This window comes from Pseudophryne corroboree, chromosome 6 (assembly GCF_028390025.1).
Source record: "Pseudophryne corroboree isolate aPseCor3 chromosome 6, aPseCor3.hap2, whole genome shotgun sequence".
In the NCBI taxonomy this organism is placed as follows: Eukaryota; Metazoa; Chordata; class Amphibia; order Anura; family Myobatrachidae; genus Pseudophryne; species Pseudophryne corroboree.
In genome coordinates, this window is record NC_086449.1 from 96,938,856 (window position 1) to 96,957,241 (window position 18,386).

The window sequence follows — 18,386 nt, forward strand, 5'->3', positions numbered from 1 at the left end:
TTCAACAACCATCAAAGCTTGAAACAGGTTCAAAAACATGATGAACACTCCAAAGTGGTATAAGACAGCTGGGCCAGTGGCGCAATGGATAACGCGTCTGACTACGGATCAGAAGATTGTAGGTTCGACTCCTACCTGGCTCGTTTAAGTTGCCGTGATCGTATAGTGGTTAGTACTCTGCGTTGTGGCCGCAGCAACCCCGGTTCGAATCCGGGTCACGGCATTTTCATTTTATTTCTCACACATCCATTTCTTTACAATATTGAAGGTAAGGACAATTGAAGAAACTAAGCAGATTCTTTGAATGTGCTTGCACAATTTGTCTTTACTGCTTATTGTGAAGCTATCTTTCCATACTTTGAATCATTTCTTTGTGAATCATTTTCTTGAAATCTGGAAAGCTGACATAAATTCCTGAATACAGGAAACTCAAATGAATGTACTCTGAGCAAGTTCATCACAGGCTGAAAAGATTATTTTGTTGTCACAAAGAAAATTGTTTGTGAGATGTTTATGGGAAATAAGCCCTGCAGCAAGTGTACAGTCAACTCTGAAAATTTGATTCTGTATATACTTCAACAACCATCAAAGCTTGAAACAGGTTCAAAAACATGATGAACACTCCAAAGTGGTATAAGACAGCTGGGCCAGTGGCGCAATGGATAATGCGTCTGACTACGGATCAGAAGATTGTAGGTTTGACTCCTACCTGGCTCGTTTAAGTTGCCGTGATCGTATAGTGGTTAGTACTCTGCGTTGTGGCCGCAGCAACCCAGATTCGAATCCGGGTCACGGCATTTTCATTTTATTTCTCACACATCCATTTCTTTACAATATTGAAGGTACGGACAATTGAGAAACTAAGCAGATTCTTTGAATGTGCTTGCACAATTTGTCTTTACTGCTTATTGTGAAGCTATCTTTCCATACTTTGAATCATTTCTTGATCATTTCTTTGTGAATCATTTTCTTGAAATCTGGAAAGCTGACATAAATTCCTGAATACAGGAAACTCAAATGAATGGACTCTGAGCAAGTTCATCACAGGCTGAAAATATAATTTTGCAATCACAAAGAAAATTGTTTGTGAGATCTTTATGGGAAATAAGCCCTGCAGCAAGTGTACAGTCAACTCTGAAAATTTGATTCTGTATATACTTCAATAACCATCAAAGCTTGAAACAGGTTCAAAAACATGATGAACACTCCAAGTGGCATAAGACAGCTGGGCCAGTGGCGTAATGGATAACGCGTCTGACTAAAGATCAGCAGATTGTAGGTTTGACTCCTACCTTGCTCGTTTAAGTTGCTGTGATCGTATAGTGGTTAGTACTCTGCGTTGTGGCAGCAGCAACCCCGGTTCGAATCCAGGTCATGGCATTTTCATTTTATTTCTCACACATCCATTTCTTTACAATATTGGAGGTAAGGACAATTGAAGAAACTAAGCATATTCTTTGAATGTGCTTGCACAATTTGTCTTTACTGTTTATTGTGAAGCTATCTTTCCATACTTTGAATCATTTCTTGATCATTTCTTTGTGAATCATTTTCTTGAAATCTGGAAAGCTGACATAAATTCCTGAATACAGGAAACTCAAATGAATTGACTCTGAGCAAGTTCATCACAAGCTGAAAAGATCATTTTGCAGTCACAAAGAAAATTGTTTGTGAGATGTTTATGGGAAATAAGCCCTGCAGCAAGTGTACAGTCAACTCTCAAAATTTGATTCTGTATATACTTGAATAACCATCAAAGCTTGAAACAGGTTCAAAAACATGATGAACACTCCAAGTGGCATAAGACAGCTGGCCAGTGGCGCAATGGATAAAATATCTGACTACGGATCAGCAGATTGTAGGTTCGACTCCTACCTGGCTCGTTTAAGTTGCCGTGATCGTATAGTGGTTAGTACTCTGGGTTGTGTCCGCAGCAACCCTGGTTCGAATTCGGGTCATGGCATTTTCATTTTATTTCTCACACATCCATTTCTTTACAATATTGAAGGTAAGGACAATTGAAGAAACTAAACAGATTCTTTGAATGTGCTTGCACAATTTGTCTTTACTGCTTATTGTGAAGCTATCTTTCCATACTTTGAATCATTTCTTGATCATTTCTTTGAGAATCATTTTCTTGAAATCTGGAAAGCTGACATAAATTCCTGAATACAGGAAACTCAAATGAATGGACTCTGAGCAAGTTCATCACAGGCTGAAAAGATCATTTTGCAGTCACAAAGAAAATTGTTTGTGAGATGTTTATGGGAAATAAGCCCTGCAGCAAGTGTACAGTCAACTCTCAAAATTTGATTCTGTATATACTTCTATAACCATCAAAGCTTGAAACAGGTTCAAAAACATGATGAACACTCCAAGTGGCATAAGACAGCTGGGCCAGTGGCGCAATGGATAACGCTTCTGACTACGGATCAGAAGCTTGTAGGTTCGACTCCTACTTGGCTCGTTTAAGTTGCCGTGATCGTATAGTGGTTAGTACTCTGCGTTGTGGCCGCAGCAACCCCGGGTCACGGCATTTTCATTTTATTTCTCACACATCCATTTCTTTACAATATTGAAGGTAAGGACAATTGAAGAAACTAAGCAGATTCTTTGAATGTGCTTGCACAATTTGTCTTTACTGCTTATTGTGAAGCTATCTTTCCATACTTTGAATCATTTCTTGATCATTTCTTTGTGAATCATTTTCTTGAAATCTGGAAAGCTGACATAAATTCCTGAATACAGGAAACTCAAATGAATGGACTCTGAGCAAGTTCATCACAGGCTGAAAATATAATTTTGCAATCACAAAGAAAATTGTTTGTGAGATCTTTATGGGAAATAAGCCCTGCAGCAAGTGTACAGTCAACTCTGAAAATTTGATTCTGTATATACTTCAATAACCATCAAAGCTTGAAACAGGTTCAAAAACATGATGAACACTCCAAGTGGCATAAGACAGCTGGGCCAGTGGCGTAATGGATAACGCGTCTGACTAAAGATCAGTAGATTGTAGGTTTGACTCCTACCTTGCTCGTTTAAGTTGCTGTGATCGTATAGTGGTTAGTACTCTGCGTTGTGGCAGCAGCAACCCCGGTTCGAATCCAGGTCATGGCATTTTCATTTTATTTCTCACACATCCATTTCTTTACAATATTGGAGGTAAGGACAATTGAAGAAACTAAGCATATTCTTTGAATGTGCTTGCACAATTTGTCTTTACTGCTTATTGTGAAGCTATCTTTCCATACTTTGAATCATTTCTTGATCATTTTTTTGTGAAAAATTTTCTTGAAATCTGGAAAGCTGACATAAATTCCTGAATACAGGAAACTCAAATGAATTGACTCTGAGCAAGTTCATCACAAGCTGAAAAGATCATTTTGCAGTCACAAAGAAAATTGTTTGTGAGATGTTTATGGGAAATAAGCCCTGCAGCAAGTGTACAGTCAACTCTCAAAATTTGATTCTGTATATTCTTGAATAACCATCAAAGCTTGAAACAGGTTCAAAAACATGATGAACACTCCAAGTTGCATAAGACAGTTGGGCCAGTGGCGCAATGGATAAAGAGTCTGACTACGGATCAGCAGATTGTATTTTCGACTCCTACCTGGCTTGTTTAAGATGCCATGATCGTATAGTGGTTAGTACTCTGCGTTGTGGCTGCAGCAACCCCGGTTCGAATCCGGGTCACTGCATTTTCATTTTATTTCTCACACATCCATTTCTTTACAATATTGAAGGTAAGGACAATTGAAGAAACTAAGTAGATTCTTTGAATGTGCTTGCACAATTTGTCTTTACTGCTTATTGTGAAGCTATCTTTCCATACTTTGAATCATGTCTTGATCATTTCTTTGGGAATCATTTTCTTGAAATCTGGAAAGCTGACATAAATTCCTGAATACAGGAAACTCAAATGAATGGACTCTGAGCAACTTCATCACAGGCTGAAAAGATCATTTTGCAGTCACAAAGAAAATTGTTTGCGAGATGTTTATGGGAAATAAGCCCTGCAGCAAGTGTACAGTCAACTCTCAAACTTTGATTCTGTATATACTTCAATAACCATCAAAGCTTGAAACAGGTTCAAAAACTTGATGAACACTCCAAGTGGCATACAACAGCTGGGCCAGTGGCGTAATGGATAACGCATTTGACTACAGATCAGCAGATTGTAGGTTCGACTACTACCTTGCTCGTTTAAGTTGCTGTGATTGTATAGTGGTTAGTACTCTGCGTTGTGGCCGCAGCAACCCCGGTTCGAATCCAGGTCACGGCATTTTCATTTTATTTCTCACACATCCATTTCTTTACAATATTGAAGGTAAGGACAATTGAAGAAACTAAGCATATTCTTTGAATGTGCTTGCACAATTTGTCTTTACTGCTTATTGTGAAGTTATCTTTCCATACTTTGAATCATTTCTTGATCATTTCTTTGTGAATCATTTTCTTGAAATCTGGAAAGCTGACATAAATTCCTGAATACAGGAAACTCAAATGAATGGACTCTGAGCAAGTTCATCACAGGCTGAAAAGATCATTTTGCAGTCACAAAGAAAATTGTTTGTGAGATGTTTATGGGAAATAAGCCCTGCAGCAAGTGTACAGTCAACTCTCAAAATTTGATTCTGTATATACTTGAATAACCATCAAAGCTTGAAACAGGTTCAAAAACATGATGAACACTCCAAGTGGCATAAGACAGCTGGCCAGTGGCGCAATGGATAAAACATCTGACTACGGATCAGCAGATTGTAGGTTCGACTCCTACCTGGCTCGTTTAAGTTGCCGTGATCGTATAGTGGTTAGTACTCTGAGTTGTGGCCGCAGCAACCCCGGGTCACGGCATTTTCATTTTATTTCTCACACATCCATTTCTTTACAATATTGAAGGTAAGGACAATTGAAGAAACTAAGCAGATTCTTTGAATGTGCTTGCACAATTTGTCTTTACTGCTTATTGTGAAGCTATCTTTCCATACTTTGAATCATTTCTTGATCATTTCTTTGTGAATCGTTTTCTTGAAATCTGGAAAGCTGACATAAATTCCTGAATACAGGAAACTCAAATGAATGGACTCTGAGCAAGTTCATCACAGGCTGAAAAGATTATTTTGCAGTCACAAAGAAAATTGTTTGTGAGATGTTTATGGGAAATAAGCCCTGCAGCAAGTGTACAGTCAACTCTGAAAATTTGATTCTGTATATACTTCAACAACCATCAAAGCTTGAAACAGGTTCAAAAACATGATGAACACTCCAAAGTGATATAAGACAGCTGGGCCAGTGGCGCAATGGATAACGCGTCTGACTACGGATCAGAAGATTGTAGGTTCGACTCCTACCTGGCTCGTTTAAGTTGCCGTGATCGTATAGTGGTTAGTACTCTGAGTTGTGGCCGCAGCAACCCCGGTTCGAATCCGGGTCACGGCATTTTCATTTTATTTCTCACACATCCATTTCTTTACAATATTGAAGGTAAGGACAATTGAAGAAACTAAGCAGATTCTTTGAATGTGCTTGCACAATTTGTCTTTACTGCTTATTGTGAAGCTATCTTTCCATACTTTGAATCATTTCTTGATCATTTCTTTGTGAATCGTTTTCTTGAAATCTGGAAAGCTGACATAAATTCCTGAATACAGGAAACTCAAATGAATGGACTCTGAGCAAGTTCATCACAGGCTGAAAAGATTATTTTGCAGTCACAAAGAAAATTGTTTGTGAGATGTTTATGGGAAATAAGCCCTGCAGCAAGTGTACAGTCAACTCTGAAAATTTGATTCTGTATATACTTCAACAACCATCAAAGCTTGAAACAGGTTCAAAAACATGATGAACACTCCAAAGTAGTATAAGACAGCTGGGCCAGTGGCGCAATGGATAACGCGTCTGACTACGGATCAGAAGATTGTAGGTTTGACTCCTACCTGGCTCGTTTAAGTTGCCGTGATCCTATAGTGGTTAGTACTCTGCGTTATGGCCGCAGCAACCCCGGTTCGAATCCGGGTCACGGCATTTTCATTTTATTTCTCACTCATCCATTTCTTTACAATATTGAAGGTAAGGACAATTGAAGAAACTAAGCAGATTCTTTGAATGTGCTTGCACAATTTGTCTTTACTGCTTATTGTGAAGCTATCTTTCCATACTTTGAATCATTTCTTTGTGAATCATTTTCTTGAAATCTGGAAAGCTGACATAAATTCCTGAATACAGGAAACTCAAATGAATGGACTCTGAGCAAGTTCATCACAGGCTGAAAAGATTATTTTGTTGTCACAAAGAAAATTGTTTGTGAGATGTTTATGGGAAATAAGCCCTGCAGCAAGTGTACAGTCAACTCTGAAAATTTGATTCTGTATATACTTCAACAACCATCAAAGCTTGAAACAGGTTCAAAAACATGATGAACACTCCAAAGTGGTTTAAGACAGCTGGGCCAGTGGCGCAATGGATAACGCGTCTGACTACGGATCAGAAGATTGTAGGTTCGACTCCTACCTTGCTCGTTTAAATTGCCGTGATCGTATAGTGGTTAGTACTCTGCGTTGTGGCCGCAGCAACCCTGGTTCGAATCCGGGTCACGGCATTTTCATTTTATTTCTCACACATCCATTTCTTTACAATATTGAAGGTAAGGACAATTGAAGAAACTAAGCAGATTCTTTGAATGTGCTTGCACAATTTGTCTTTACTGCTTATTGTGAAGCTATCTTTCCATACTTTGAATCATTTCTTTGTGAATCATTTTCTTGAAATCTGGAAAGCTGACATAAATTCCTGAATACAGGAAACTCAAATGAATGGACTCTGAGCAAGTTCATCACAGGCTGAAAAGATCATTTTGCAGTCACAAAAAAAATTGTTTGTGAGATGTTTATGGGAAATAAGCCCTGCAGCAAGTGTACAGTCAACTCTCAAAATTTGATTCTGTATATACTTCAATAACCATCAAAGCTTGAAACAGGTTCAAAAACAGGATGAACACTCCAAGTGGCATAAGACAGCTGGGCCAGTGGCGCAATGGATAACGCATCTGACTACGGATCAGCAGATTGTATGTTCGACTCCTACCTGGCTCGTTTAAGTTGCCGTGATCGTATAGTGGTTAGTACTCTGCGTTGTGGCCGCAGCAACCCCGGTTCTAATCCGGGTCACGGCATTTTCATTTTATTTCTCACACATCCATTTCTTTACAATATTGAAGGTAAGGACAATTGAAGAAACTAAGCAGATTCTTTGAATGTGCTTGCACAATTTGTCTTTACTGGTTATTGTGAAGCTATCTTTCCATACTTTGAATCATTTCTTGATCATTTCTTTGTGAATCATTTTCTTGAAATCTGGAAAGCTGACATAAATTCCTGAATACAGGAAACTCAAATGAATGGACTCTGAGCAAGTTCATCACAGGCTGAAAAGATCATTTTGCAGTCACAAAGAAAATTGTTTGTGAGATGTTTATGGGAAATAAGCCCTGCAGCAAGTGTACAGTCAACTCTCAAAATTTGATTCTGTATATACTTCTATAACCATCAAAGCTTGAAACAGGTTAAAAAACATGATGAACACTCCAAGTTGCATAAGACAGCTGAGCCAGTGGCGCAATGGATAACGCTTCTGACTACGGATCAGAAGATTGTAGGTTCGACTCCTACCTGGCTCGTTTAAGTTGCCGTGATCGTATAGTGGTTAGTACTCTGCGTTGTGGCCGCAGCAACCCCGGGTCACGGCATTTTCATTTTATTTCTCACACATCCATTTCTTTACAATATTGAAGGTAAGGACAATTGAAGAAACTAAGCAGATTCTTTGAATGTGCTTGCACAATTTGTCTTTACTGCTTATTGTGAAGCTATCTTTCCATACTTTGAATCATTTCTTGATCATTTCTTTGTGAATCGTTTTCTTGAAATCTGGAAAGCTGACATAAATTCCTGAATACAGGAAACTCAAATGAATGGACTCTGAGCAAGTTCATCACAGGCTGAAAAGATTATTTTGCAGTCACAAAGAAAATTGTTTGTGAGATGTTTATGGGAAATAAGCCCTGCAGCAAGTGTACAGTCAACTCTGAAAATTTGATTCTGTATATACTTCAACAACCATCAAAGCTTGAAACAGGTTCAAAAACATGATGAACACTCCAAAGTGGTATAAGACAGTTGGGCCAGTGGCGCAATGGATAACGCGTCTGACTACGGATCAGAAGATTGTAGGTTCGACTCCTACCTGGCTCGTTTAAGTTGCCGTGATCGTATAGTGGTTAGTACTCTGAGTTGTGGCCGCAGCAACCCCGGTTCGAATCCGGGTCACGGCATTTTCATTTTATTTCTCACACATCCATTTCTTTACAATATTGAAGGTAAGGACAATTGAAGAAACTAAGCAGATTCTTTGAATGTGCTTGCACAATTTGTCTTTACTGCTTATTGTGAAGCTATCTTTCCATACTTTGAATCATTTCTTGATCATTTCTTTGTGAATCGTTTTCTTGAAATCTGGAAAGCTGACATAAATTCCTGAATACAGGAAACTCAAATGAATGGACTCTGAGCAAGTTCATCACAGGCTGAAAAGATTATTTTGCAGTCACAAAGAAAATTGTTTGTGAGATGTTTATGGGAAATAAGCCCTGCAGCAAGTGTACAGTCAACTCTGAAAATTTGATTCTGTATATACTTCAACAACCATCAAAGCTTGAAACAGGTTCAAAAACATGATGAACACTCCAAAGTAGTATAAGATAGCTGGGCCAGTGGCGCAATGGATAACGCGTCTGACTACGGATCAGAAGATTGTAGGTTCGACTCCTACCTGGCTTGTTTAAATTGCCGTGATCGTATAGTGGTTAGTACTCTGCGTTGTGGCCGCAGCAACCCTGGTTCGAATCCGGGTCACGGCATTTTCATTTTATTTCTCACACATCCATTTCTTTACAATATTGAAGGTAAGGACAATTGAAGAAACTAAGCAGATTCTTTGAATGTGCTTGCACAATTTGTCTTTACTGCTTATTGTGAAGCTATCTTTCCATACTTTGAATCATTTCTTTGTGAATCATTTTCTTGAAATCTGGAAAGCTGACATAAATTCCTGAATACAGGAAACTCAAATGAATGGACTCTGAGCAAGTTCATCACAGGCTGAAAAGATCATTTTGCAGTCACAAAAATTTTTTTTGTGAGATGTTTATGGGAAATAAGCCCTGCAGCAAGTGTACAGTCAACTCTCAAAATTTGATTCTGTATATACTTCAATAACCATCAAAGCTTGAAACAGGTTCAAAAACAGGATGAACACTCCAAGTGGCATAAGACAGCTGGGCCAGTGGCGCAATGGATAACGCATCTGACTACGGATCAGCAGATTGTATGTTCGACTCCTACCTGGCTCGTTTAAGTTGCCGTGATCGTATAGTGGTTAGTACTCTGCGTTGTGGCAGCAGCAACCCCGGTTCTAATCCGGGTCACGGCATTTTCATTTTATTTCTCACACATCCATTTCTTTACAATATTGAAGGTAAGGACAATTGAAGAAACTAAGCAGATTCTTTGAATGTGCTTGCACAATTTGTCTTTACTGCTTATTGTGAAGCTATCTTTCCATACTTTGAATCATTTCTTGATCATTTCTTTGTGAATCGTTTTCTTGAAATCTGGAAAGCTGACATAAATTCCTGAATACAGGGAACTCAAATGAATTGACTCTGAGCAAGTTCATCACAGGCTGAAAAGATCATTTTGCAGTCACAAAGAAAATTGTTTGTGAGATGTTTATGGGAAATAAGCCCTGCAGCAAGTGTACAGTCAACTCTCAAAATTTGATTCTGTATATACTTCAATAACCATCAAAGCTTGAAACAGGTTCAAATACATGATGAACACTCCAAAGTGGTATAAGACAGCTGGGCCAGTGGCGCAATGGATAACGCGTCTGACTACAGATCAGAAGATTGTAGGTTCGACTCCTACCTGGCTCGTTTAAGTTGCCGTGATCGTATAGTGGTTAGTACTCTGCGTTGTGGCCGCAGCAACCCCGGTTCGAATCCGGGTCATGGCATTTTCATTTTATTTCTCACACATCCATTTCTTTACAATATTGAAGGTAAGGACAATTGAAGAAACTAAGCAGATTCTTTGAATGTGCTTGCACAATTTGTCTTTACTGCTTATTGTGAAGCTATCTTTCCATACTTTGAATCATTTCTTGATCATTTATTTGTGAATCGTTTTCTTGAAATCTGGAAAGCTGACATAAATTCCTGAATACAGGAAACTCAAATGAATGGACTCTGAGCAAGTTCATCACAGGCTGAAAAGATTATTTTGCAGTCACAAAGAAAATTGTTTGTGAGATGTTTATGGGAAATAAGCCCTGCAGCAAGTGTACAGTCAACTCTGAAAATTTGATTCTGTATATACTTCAACAACCATCAAAGCTTGAAACAGGTTCAAAAACATGATGAACACTCCAAAGTGGTATAAGACAGCTGGGCCAGTGGCGCAATGGATAACGCGTCTGATTACGGATCAGAAGATTGTAGGTTCGACTCCTACCTGGCTCGTTTAAGTTGTCGTGATTGTATAGTGGTTAGTACTCTGTGTTGTGGCCACAGCAACCCCGGTTCGAATCCGGGTCACGGCATTTTCATTTTATTTCTCACACATCCATTTCTTTACAATATTGAAGGTAAGGACAATTGAAGAAACTAAGCAGATTCTTTGAATGTGCTTGCACAATTTGTCTTTACTGCTTATTGTGAAGCTATCTTTCCATACTTTGAATCATTTCTTTGTTAATCATTTTCTTGAAATCTGGAAAGCTGACATAAATTCCTGAATACAGGAAACTCAAATGAATGGACTCTGAGCAACTTCATCACAGGCTGAAAAGATCATTTTGCAGTCACAAAGAAAATTGTTTGCGAGATGTTTATGGGAAATAAGCCCTGCAGCAAGTGTACAGTCAACTCTCAAACTTTGATTCTGTATATACTTCAATAACCATCAAAGCTTGAAACAGGTTCAAAAACTTGATGAACACTCCAAGTGGCATACAACAGCTGGGCCAGTGGCGTAATGGATAACGCATTTGACTACAGATCAGCAGATTGTAGGTTCGACTACTACCTTGCTCGTTTAAGTTGCTGTGATTGTATAGTGGTTAGTACTCTGCGTTGTGGCCGCAGCAACCCCGGTTCGAATCCAGGTCACGGCATTTTCATTTTATTTCTCACACATCCATTTCTTTACAATTTTGAAGGTAAGGACAATTGAAGAAACTAAGCATATTCTTTGAATGTGCTTGCACAATTTGTCTTTACTGCTTATTGTGAAGTTATCTTTCCATACTTTGAATCATTTCTTGATCATTTCTTTGTGAATCATTTTCTTGAAATCTGGAAAGCTGACATAAATTCCTGAATACAGGAAACTCAAATGAATGGACTCTGAGCAAGTTCATCACAGGCTGAAAAGATCATTTTGCAGTCACAAAGAAAATTGTTTGTGAGATGTTTATGGGAAATAAGCCCTGCAGCAAGTGTACAGTCAACTCTCAAAATTTGATTCTGTATATACTTGAATAACCATCAAAGCTTGAAACAGGTTCAAAAACATGATGAACACTCCAAGTGGCATAAGACAGCTGGCCAGTGGCGCAATGGATAAAACATCTGACTACGGATCAGCAGATTGTAGGTTCGACTCCTACCTGGCTCGTTTAAGTTGCCGTGATCGTATAGTGGTTAGTACTCTGAGTTGTGGCCGCAGCAACCCCGGGTCACGGCATTTTCATTTTATTTCTCACACATCCATTTCTTTACAATATTGAAGGTAAGGACAATTGAAGAAACTAAGCAGATTCTTTGAATGTGCTTGCACAATTTGTCTTTACTGCTTATTGTGAAGCTATCTTTCCATACTTTGAATCATTTCTTGATCATTTCTTTGTGAATCATTTTCTTGAAATCTGGAAAGCTGACATAAATTCCTGAATACAGGAAACTCAAATGAATGGACTCTGAGCAAGTTCATCACAGGCTGAAAAGATCATTTTGCAGTCACAAAGAAAATTGTTTGTGAGATGTTTATGGGAAATAAGCCCTGCAGCAAGTGTACAGTCAACTCTCAAAATTTGATTCTGTATATACTTCTATAACCATCAAAGCTTAAAACAGGTTAAAAAACATGATGAACACTCCAAGTTGCATAAGACAGCTGAGCCAGTGGCGCAATGGATAACGCTTCTGACTACGGATCAGAAGATTGTAGGTTCGACTCCTACCTGGCTCGTTTAAGTTGCCGTGATCGTATAGTGGTTAGTACTCTGCGTTGTGGCCGCAGCAACCCTGGTTCGAATCCGGGTCACGGCATTTTCATTTTATTTCTCACACATCCATTTCTTTACAATATTGAAGGTAAGGACAATTGAAGAAACTAAGCAGATTCTTTGAATGTGCTTGCACAATTTGTCTTTACTGCTTATTGTGAAGCTATCTTTCCATACTTTGAATCATTTCTTTGTGAATCATTTTCTTGAAATCTGGAAAGCTGACATAAATTCCTGAATACAGGAAACTCAAATGAATGGACTCTGAGCAAGTTCATCACAGGCTGAAAAGATCATTTTGCAGTCACAAAAAATTTTTTTGTGAGATGTTTATGGGAAATAAGCCCTGCAGCAAGTGTACAGTCAACTCTCAAAATTTGATTCTGTATATACTTCAATAACCATCAAAGCTTGAAACAGGTTCAAAAACAGGATGAACACTCCAAGTGGCATAAGACAGCTGGGCCAGTGGCGCAATGGATAACGCATCTGACTACGGATCAGCAGATTGTATGTTCGACTCCTACCTGGCTCGTTTAAGTTGCCGTGATCGTATAGTGGTTAGTACTCTGCGTTGTGGCAGCAGCAACCCCGGTTCTAATCCGGGTCACGGCATTTTCATTTTATTTCTCACACATCCATTTCTTTACAATATTGAAGGTAAGGACAATTGAAGAAACTAAGCAGATTCTTTGAATGTGCTTGCACAATTTGTCTTTACTGCTTATTGTGAAGCTATCTTTCCATACTTTGAATCATTTCTTGATCATTTCTTTGTGAATCGTTTTCTTGAAATCTGGAAAGCTGACATAAATTCCTGAATACAGGGAACTCAAATGAATTGACTCTGAGCAAGTTCATCACAGGCTGAAAAGATCATTTTGCAGTCACAAAGAAAATTGTTTGTGAGATGTTTATGGGAAATAAGCCCTGCAGCAAGTGTACAGTCAACTCTCAAAATTTGATTCTGTATATACTTCAATAACCATCAAAGCTTGAAACAGGTTCAAATACATGATGAACACTCCAAAGTGGTATAAGACAGCTGGGCCAGTGGCGCAATGGATAACGCGTCTGACTACAGATCAGAAGATTGTAGGTTCGACTCCTACCTGGCTCGTTTAAGTTGTCGTGATTGTATAGTGGTTAGTACTCTGTGTTGTGGCCACAGCAACCCCGGTTCGAATCCGGGTCACGGCATTTTCATTTTATTTCTCACACATCCATTTCTTTACAATATTGAAGGTAAGGACAATTGAAGAAACTAAGCAGATTCTTTGACTGTGCTTGCACAATTTGTCTTTACTGCTTATTGTGAAGCTATCTTTCCATACTTTGAATCATTTCTTTGTTAATCATTTTCTTGAAATCTGGAAAGCTGACATAAATTCCTGAATACAGGAAACTCAAATGAATGGACTCTGAGCAACTTCATCACAGGCTGAAAAGATCATTTTGCAGTCACAAAGAAAATTGTTTGCGAGATGTTTATGGGAAATAAGCCCTGCAGCAAGTGTACAGTCAACTCTCAAACTTTGATTCTGTATATACTTCAATAACCATCAAAGCTTGAAACAGGTTCAAAAACTTGATGAACACTCCAAGTGGCATACAACAGCTGGGCCAGTGGCGTAATGGATAACGCGTTTGACTACAGATCAGCAGATTGTAGGTTCGACTACTACCTTGCTCGTTTAAGTTGCTGTGATTGTATAGTGGTTAGTACTCTGCGTTGTGGCCGCAGCAACCCCGGTTCGAATCCAGGTCACGGCATTTTCATTTTATTTCTCACACATCCATTTCTTTACAATTTTGAAGGTAAGGACAATTGAAGAAACTAAGCATATTCTTTGAATGTGCTTGCACAATTTGTCTTTACTGCTTATTGTGAAGTTATCTTTCCATACTTTGAATCATTTCTTGATCATTTCTTTGTGAATCATTTTCTTGAAATCTGGAAAGCTGACATAAATTCCTGAATACAGGAAACTCAAATGAATGGACTCTGAGCAAGTTCATCACAGGCTGAAAAGATCATTTTGCAGTCACAAAGAAAATTGTTTGTGAGATGTTTATGGGAAATAAGCCCTGCAGCAAGTGTACAGTCAACTCTCAAAATTTGATTCTGTATATACTTGAATAACCATCAAAGCTTGAAACAGGTTCAAAAACATGATGAACACTCCAAGTGGCATAAGACAGCTGGCCAGTGGCGCAATGGATAAAACATCTGACTACGGATCAGCAGATTGTAGGTTCGACTCCTACCTGGCTCGTTTAAGTTGCCGTGATCGTATAGTGGTTAGTACTCTGAGTTGTGGCCGCAGCAACCCCGGGTCACGGCATTTTCATTTTATTTCTCACACATCCATTTCTTTACAATATTGAAGGTAAGGACAATTGAAGAAACTAAGCAGATTCTTTGAATGTGCTTGCACAATTTGTCTTTACTGCTTATTGTGAAGCTATCTTTCCATACTTTGAATCATTTCTTGATCATTTCTTTGTGAATCGTTTTCTTGAAATCTGGAAAGCTGACATAAATTCCTGAATACAGGAAACTCAAATGAATGGACTCTGAGCAAGTTCATCACAGGCTGAAAAGATTATTTTGCAGTCACAAAGAAAATTGTTTGTGAGATGTTTATGGGAAATAAGCCCTGCAGCAAGTGTACAGTCAACTCTGAAAATTTGATTCTGTATATACTTCAACAACCATCAAAGCTTGAAACAGGTTCAAAAACATGATGAACACTCCAAAGTGATATAAGACAGCTGGGCCAGTGGCGCAATGGATAACGCGTCTGACTACGGATCAGAAGATTGTAGGTTCGACTCCTACCTGGCTCGTTTAAGTTGCCGTGATCGTATAGTGGTTAGTACTCTGAGTTGTGGCTGCAGCAACCCCGGTTCGAATCCGGGTCACGGCATTTTCATTTTATTTCTCACACATCCATTTCTTTACAATATTGAAGGTAAGGACAATTGAAGAAACTAAGCAGATTCTTTGAATGTGCTTGCACAATTTGTCTTTACTGCTTATTGTGAAGCTATCTTTCCATACTTTGAATCATTTCTTGATCATTTCTTTGTGAATCGTTTTCTTGAAATCTGGAAAGCTGACATAAATTCCTGAATACAGGAAACTCAAATGAATGGACTCTGAGCAAGTTCATCACAGGCTGAAAAGATTATTTTGCAGTCACAAAGAAAATTGTTTGTGAGATGTTTATGGGAAATAAGCCCTGCAGCAAGTGTACAGTCAACTCTGAAAATTTGATTCTGTATATACTTCAACAACCATCAAAGCTTGAAACAGGTTCAAAAACATGATGAACACTCCAAAGTAGTATAAGACAGCTGGGCCAGTGGCGCAATGGATAACGCGTCTGACTACGGATCAGAAGATTGTAGGTTTGACTCCTACCTGGCTCGTTTAAGTTGCCGTGATCCTATAGTGGTTAGTACTCTGCGTTATGGCCGCAGCAACCCCGGTTCGAATCCGGGTCACGGCATTTTCATTTTATTTCTCACTCATCCATTTCTTTACAATATTGAAGGTAAGGACAATTGAAGAAACTAAGCAGATTCTTTGAATGTGCTTGCACAATTTGTCTTTACTGCTTATTGTGAAGCTATCTTTCCATACTTTGAATCATTTCTTTGTGAATCATTTTCTTGAAATCTGGAAAGCTGACATAAATTCCTGAATACAGGAAACTCAAATGAATGGACTCTGAGCAAGTTCATCACAGGCTGAAAAGATTATTTTGTTGTCACAAAGAAAATTGTTTGTGAGATGTTTATGGGAAATAAGCCCTGCAGCAAGTGTACAGTCAACTCTGAAAATTTGATTCTGTATATACTTCAACAACCATCAAAGCTTGAAACAGGTTCAAAAACATGATGAACACTCCAAAGTGGTTTAAGACAGCTGGGCCAGTGGCGCAATGGATAACGCGTCTGACTACGGATCAGAAGATTGTAGGTTCGACTCCTACCTTGCTCGTTTAAATTGCCGTGATCGTATAGTGGTTAGTACTCTGCGTTGTGGCCGCAGCAACCCTGGTTCGAATCCGGGTCACGGCATTTTCATTTTATTTCTCACACATCCATTTCTTTACAATATTGAAGGTAAGGACAATTGAAGAAACTAAGCAGATTCTTTGAATGTGCTTGCACAATTTGTCTTTACTGCTTATTGTGAAGCTATCTTTCCATACTTTGAATCATTTCTTTGTGAATCATTTTCTTGAAATCTGGAAAGCTGACATAAATTCCTGAATACAGGAAACTCAAATGAATGGACTCTGAGCAAGTTCATCACAGGCTGAAAAGATCATTTTGCAGTCACAAAAAAAATTGTTTGTGAGATGTTTATGGGAAATAAGCCCTGCAGCAAGTGTACAGTCAACTCTCAAAATTTGATTCTGTATATACTTCAATAACCATCAAAGCTTGAAACAGGTTCAAAAACAGGATGAACACTCCAAGTGGCATAAGACAGCTGGGCCAGTGGCGCAATGGATAACGCATCTGACTACGGATCAGCAGATTGTATGTTCGACTCCTACCTGGCTCGTTTAAGTTGCCGTGATCGTATAGTGGTTAGTACTCTGCGTTGTGGCCGCAGCAACCCCGGTTCTAATCCGGGTCACGGCATTTTCATTTTATTTCTCACACATCCATTTCTTTACAATATTGAAGGTAAGGACAATTGAAGAAACTAAGCAGATTCTTTGAATGTGCTTGCACAATTTGTCTTTACTGGTTATTGTGAAGCTATCTTTCCATACTTTGAATCATTTCTTGATCATTTCTTTGTGAATCATTTTCTTGAAATCTGGAAAGCTGACATAAATTCCTGAATACAGGAAACTCAAATGAATGGACTCTGAGCAAGTTCATCACAGGCTGAAAAGATCATTTTGCAGTCACAAAGAAAATTGTTTGTGAGATGTTTATGGGAAATAAGCCCTGCAGCAAGTGTACAGTCAACTCTCAAAATTTGATTCTGTATATACTTCTATAACCATCAAAGCTTGAAACAGGTTCAAAAACATGATGAACACTCCAAGTTGCATAAGACAGCTGAGCCAGTGGCGCAATGGATAACGCTTCTGACTACGGATCAGAAGATTGTAGGTTCGACTCCTACCTGGCTCGTTTAAGTTGCCGTGATCGTATAGTGGTTAGTACTCTGCGTTGTGGCCGCAGCAACCCCGGGTCACGGCATTTTCATTTTATTTCTCACACATCCATTTCTTTACAATATTGAAGGTAAGGACAATTGAAGAAACTAAGCAGATTCTTTGAATGTGCTTGCACAATTTGTCTTTACTGCTTATTGTGAAGCTATCTTTCCATACTTTGAATCATTTCTTGATCATTTCTTTGTGAATCGTTTTCTTGAAATCTGGAAAGCTGACATAAATTCCTGAATACAGGAAACTCAAATGAATGGACTCTGAGCAAGTTCATCACAGGCTGAAAAGATTATTTTGCAGTCACAAAGAAAATTGTTTGTGAGATGTTTATGGGAAATAAGCCCTGCAGCAAGTGTACAGTCAACTCTGAAAATTTGATTCTGTATATACTTCAACAACCATCAAAGCTTGAAACAGGTTCAAAAACATGATGAACACTCCAAAGTGGTATAAGACAGTTGGGCCAGTGGCGCAATGGATAACGCGTCTGACTACGGATCAGAAGATTGTAGGTTCGACTCCTACCTGGCTCGTTTAAGTTGCCGTGATCGTATAGTGGTTAGTACTCTGAGTTGTGGCCGCAGCAACCCCGGTTCGAATCCGGGTCACGGCATTTTCATTTTATTTCTCACACATCCATTTCTTTACAATATTGAAGGTAAGGACAATTGAAGAAACTAAGCAGATTCTTTGAATGTGCTTGCACAATTTGTCTTTACTGCTTATTGTGAAGCTATCTTTCCATACTTTGAATCATTTCTTGATCATTTCTTTGTGAATCGTTTTCTTGAAATCTGGAAAGCTGACATAAATTCCTGAATACAGGAAACT

At 38.7% G+C, this 18,386-nt stretch overlaps 24 non-coding genes across 24 annotated transcripts; all 24 read left to right on the top strand.

The window, feature by feature from the left end:
* The first annotated feature begins 70 nt into the window (after positions 1 to 70).
* Positions 71 to 143, top strand: TRNAR-ACG (transfer RNA arginine (anticodon ACG)). Its single transcript has one exon. It is a non-coding gene; the product is annotated as a tRNA-Arg (tRNA).
* Positions 144 to 151: 8 nt separating this feature from the next.
* TRNAH-GUG (transfer RNA histidin (anticodon GUG)) lies at positions 152 to 223 on the top strand. The gene has a single exon. It is a non-coding gene; the product is annotated as a tRNA-His (tRNA).
* Positions 224 to 644: 421 nt separating this feature from the next.
* TRNAR-ACG (transfer RNA arginine (anticodon ACG)) lies at positions 645 to 717 on the top strand. Its single transcript has one exon. It is a non-coding gene; the product is annotated as a tRNA-Arg (tRNA).
* Positions 718 to 2,394: 1,677 nt separating this feature from the next.
* TRNAR-ACG (transfer RNA arginine (anticodon ACG)) lies at positions 2,395 to 2,467 on the top strand. The gene has a single exon. It is a non-coding gene; the product is annotated as a tRNA-Arg (tRNA).
* Positions 2,468 to 5,292: 2,825 nt separating this feature from the next.
* TRNAR-ACG (transfer RNA arginine (anticodon ACG)) lies at positions 5,293 to 5,365 on the top strand. Its single transcript has one exon. It is a non-coding gene; the product is annotated as a tRNA-Arg (tRNA).
* A 512-nt stretch (positions 5,366 to 5,877) lies between these two features.
* On the top strand, positions 5,878 to 5,950 carry TRNAR-ACG (transfer RNA arginine (anticodon ACG)). Its single transcript has one exon. It is a non-coding gene; the product is annotated as a tRNA-Arg (tRNA).
* A 501-nt stretch (positions 5,951 to 6,451) lies between these two features.
* Positions 6,452 to 6,524, top strand: TRNAR-ACG (transfer RNA arginine (anticodon ACG)). The gene has a single exon. It is a non-coding gene; the product is annotated as a tRNA-Arg (tRNA).
* Positions 6,525 to 6,532: 8 nt separating this feature from the next.
* TRNAH-GUG (transfer RNA histidin (anticodon GUG)) lies at positions 6,533 to 6,604 on the top strand. The gene has a single exon. It is a non-coding gene; the product is annotated as a tRNA-His (tRNA).
* A 1,004-nt stretch (positions 6,605 to 7,608) lies between these two features.
* On the top strand, positions 7,609 to 7,681 carry TRNAR-ACG (transfer RNA arginine (anticodon ACG)). Its single transcript has one exon. It is a non-coding gene; the product is annotated as a tRNA-Arg (tRNA).
* Positions 7,682 to 8,182: 501 nt separating this feature from the next.
* TRNAR-ACG (transfer RNA arginine (anticodon ACG)) lies at positions 8,183 to 8,255 on the top strand. The gene has a single exon. It is a non-coding gene; the product is annotated as a tRNA-Arg (tRNA).
* Positions 8,256 to 8,767: 512 nt separating this feature from the next.
* TRNAR-ACG (transfer RNA arginine (anticodon ACG)) lies at positions 8,768 to 8,840 on the top strand. The gene has a single exon. It is a non-coding gene; the product is annotated as a tRNA-Arg (tRNA).
* Positions 8,841 to 8,848: 8 nt separating this feature from the next.
* On the top strand, positions 8,849 to 8,920 carry TRNAH-GUG (transfer RNA histidin (anticodon GUG)). The gene has a single exon. It is a non-coding gene; the product is annotated as a tRNA-His (tRNA).
* Positions 8,921 to 9,924: 1,004 nt separating this feature from the next.
* Positions 9,925 to 9,997, top strand: TRNAC-ACA (transfer RNA cysteine (anticodon ACA)). Its single transcript has one exon. It is a non-coding gene; the product is annotated as a tRNA-Cys (tRNA).
* Positions 9,998 to 10,005: 8 nt separating this feature from the next.
* Positions 10,006 to 10,077, top strand: TRNAH-GUG (transfer RNA histidin (anticodon GUG)). The gene has a single exon. It is a non-coding gene; the product is annotated as a tRNA-His (tRNA).
* Positions 10,078 to 10,509: 432 nt separating this feature from the next.
* On the top strand, positions 10,510 to 10,582 carry TRNAR-ACG (transfer RNA arginine (anticodon ACG)). Its single transcript has one exon. It is a non-coding gene; the product is annotated as a tRNA-Arg (tRNA).
* Positions 10,583 to 12,238: 1,656 nt separating this feature from the next.
* TRNAR-ACG (transfer RNA arginine (anticodon ACG)) lies at positions 12,239 to 12,311 on the top strand. The gene has a single exon. It is a non-coding gene; the product is annotated as a tRNA-Arg (tRNA).
* Positions 12,312 to 12,319: 8 nt separating this feature from the next.
* On the top strand, positions 12,320 to 12,391 carry TRNAH-GUG (transfer RNA histidin (anticodon GUG)). Its single transcript has one exon. It is a non-coding gene; the product is annotated as a tRNA-His (tRNA).
* A 1,004-nt stretch (positions 12,392 to 13,395) lies between these two features.
* On the top strand, positions 13,396 to 13,468 carry TRNAC-ACA (transfer RNA cysteine (anticodon ACA)). The gene has a single exon. It is a non-coding gene; the product is annotated as a tRNA-Cys (tRNA).
* A 1,657-nt stretch (positions 13,469 to 15,125) lies between these two features.
* On the top strand, positions 15,126 to 15,198 carry TRNAR-ACG (transfer RNA arginine (anticodon ACG)). Its single transcript has one exon. It is a non-coding gene; the product is annotated as a tRNA-Arg (tRNA).
* Positions 15,199 to 15,710: 512 nt separating this feature from the next.
* On the top strand, positions 15,711 to 15,783 carry TRNAR-ACG (transfer RNA arginine (anticodon ACG)). The gene has a single exon. It is a non-coding gene; the product is annotated as a tRNA-Arg (tRNA).
* A 501-nt stretch (positions 15,784 to 16,284) lies between these two features.
* On the top strand, positions 16,285 to 16,357 carry TRNAR-ACG (transfer RNA arginine (anticodon ACG)). Its single transcript has one exon. It is a non-coding gene; the product is annotated as a tRNA-Arg (tRNA).
* An 8-nt stretch (positions 16,358 to 16,365) lies between these two features.
* Positions 16,366 to 16,437, top strand: TRNAH-GUG (transfer RNA histidin (anticodon GUG)). The gene has a single exon. It is a non-coding gene; the product is annotated as a tRNA-His (tRNA).
* Positions 16,438 to 17,441: 1,004 nt separating this feature from the next.
* On the top strand, positions 17,442 to 17,514 carry TRNAR-ACG (transfer RNA arginine (anticodon ACG)). The gene has a single exon. It is a non-coding gene; the product is annotated as a tRNA-Arg (tRNA).
* A 501-nt stretch (positions 17,515 to 18,015) lies between these two features.
* On the top strand, positions 18,016 to 18,088 carry TRNAR-ACG (transfer RNA arginine (anticodon ACG)). The gene has a single exon. It is a non-coding gene; the product is annotated as a tRNA-Arg (tRNA).
* The last annotated feature ends 298 nt before the right edge of the window (positions 18,089 to 18,386 follow it).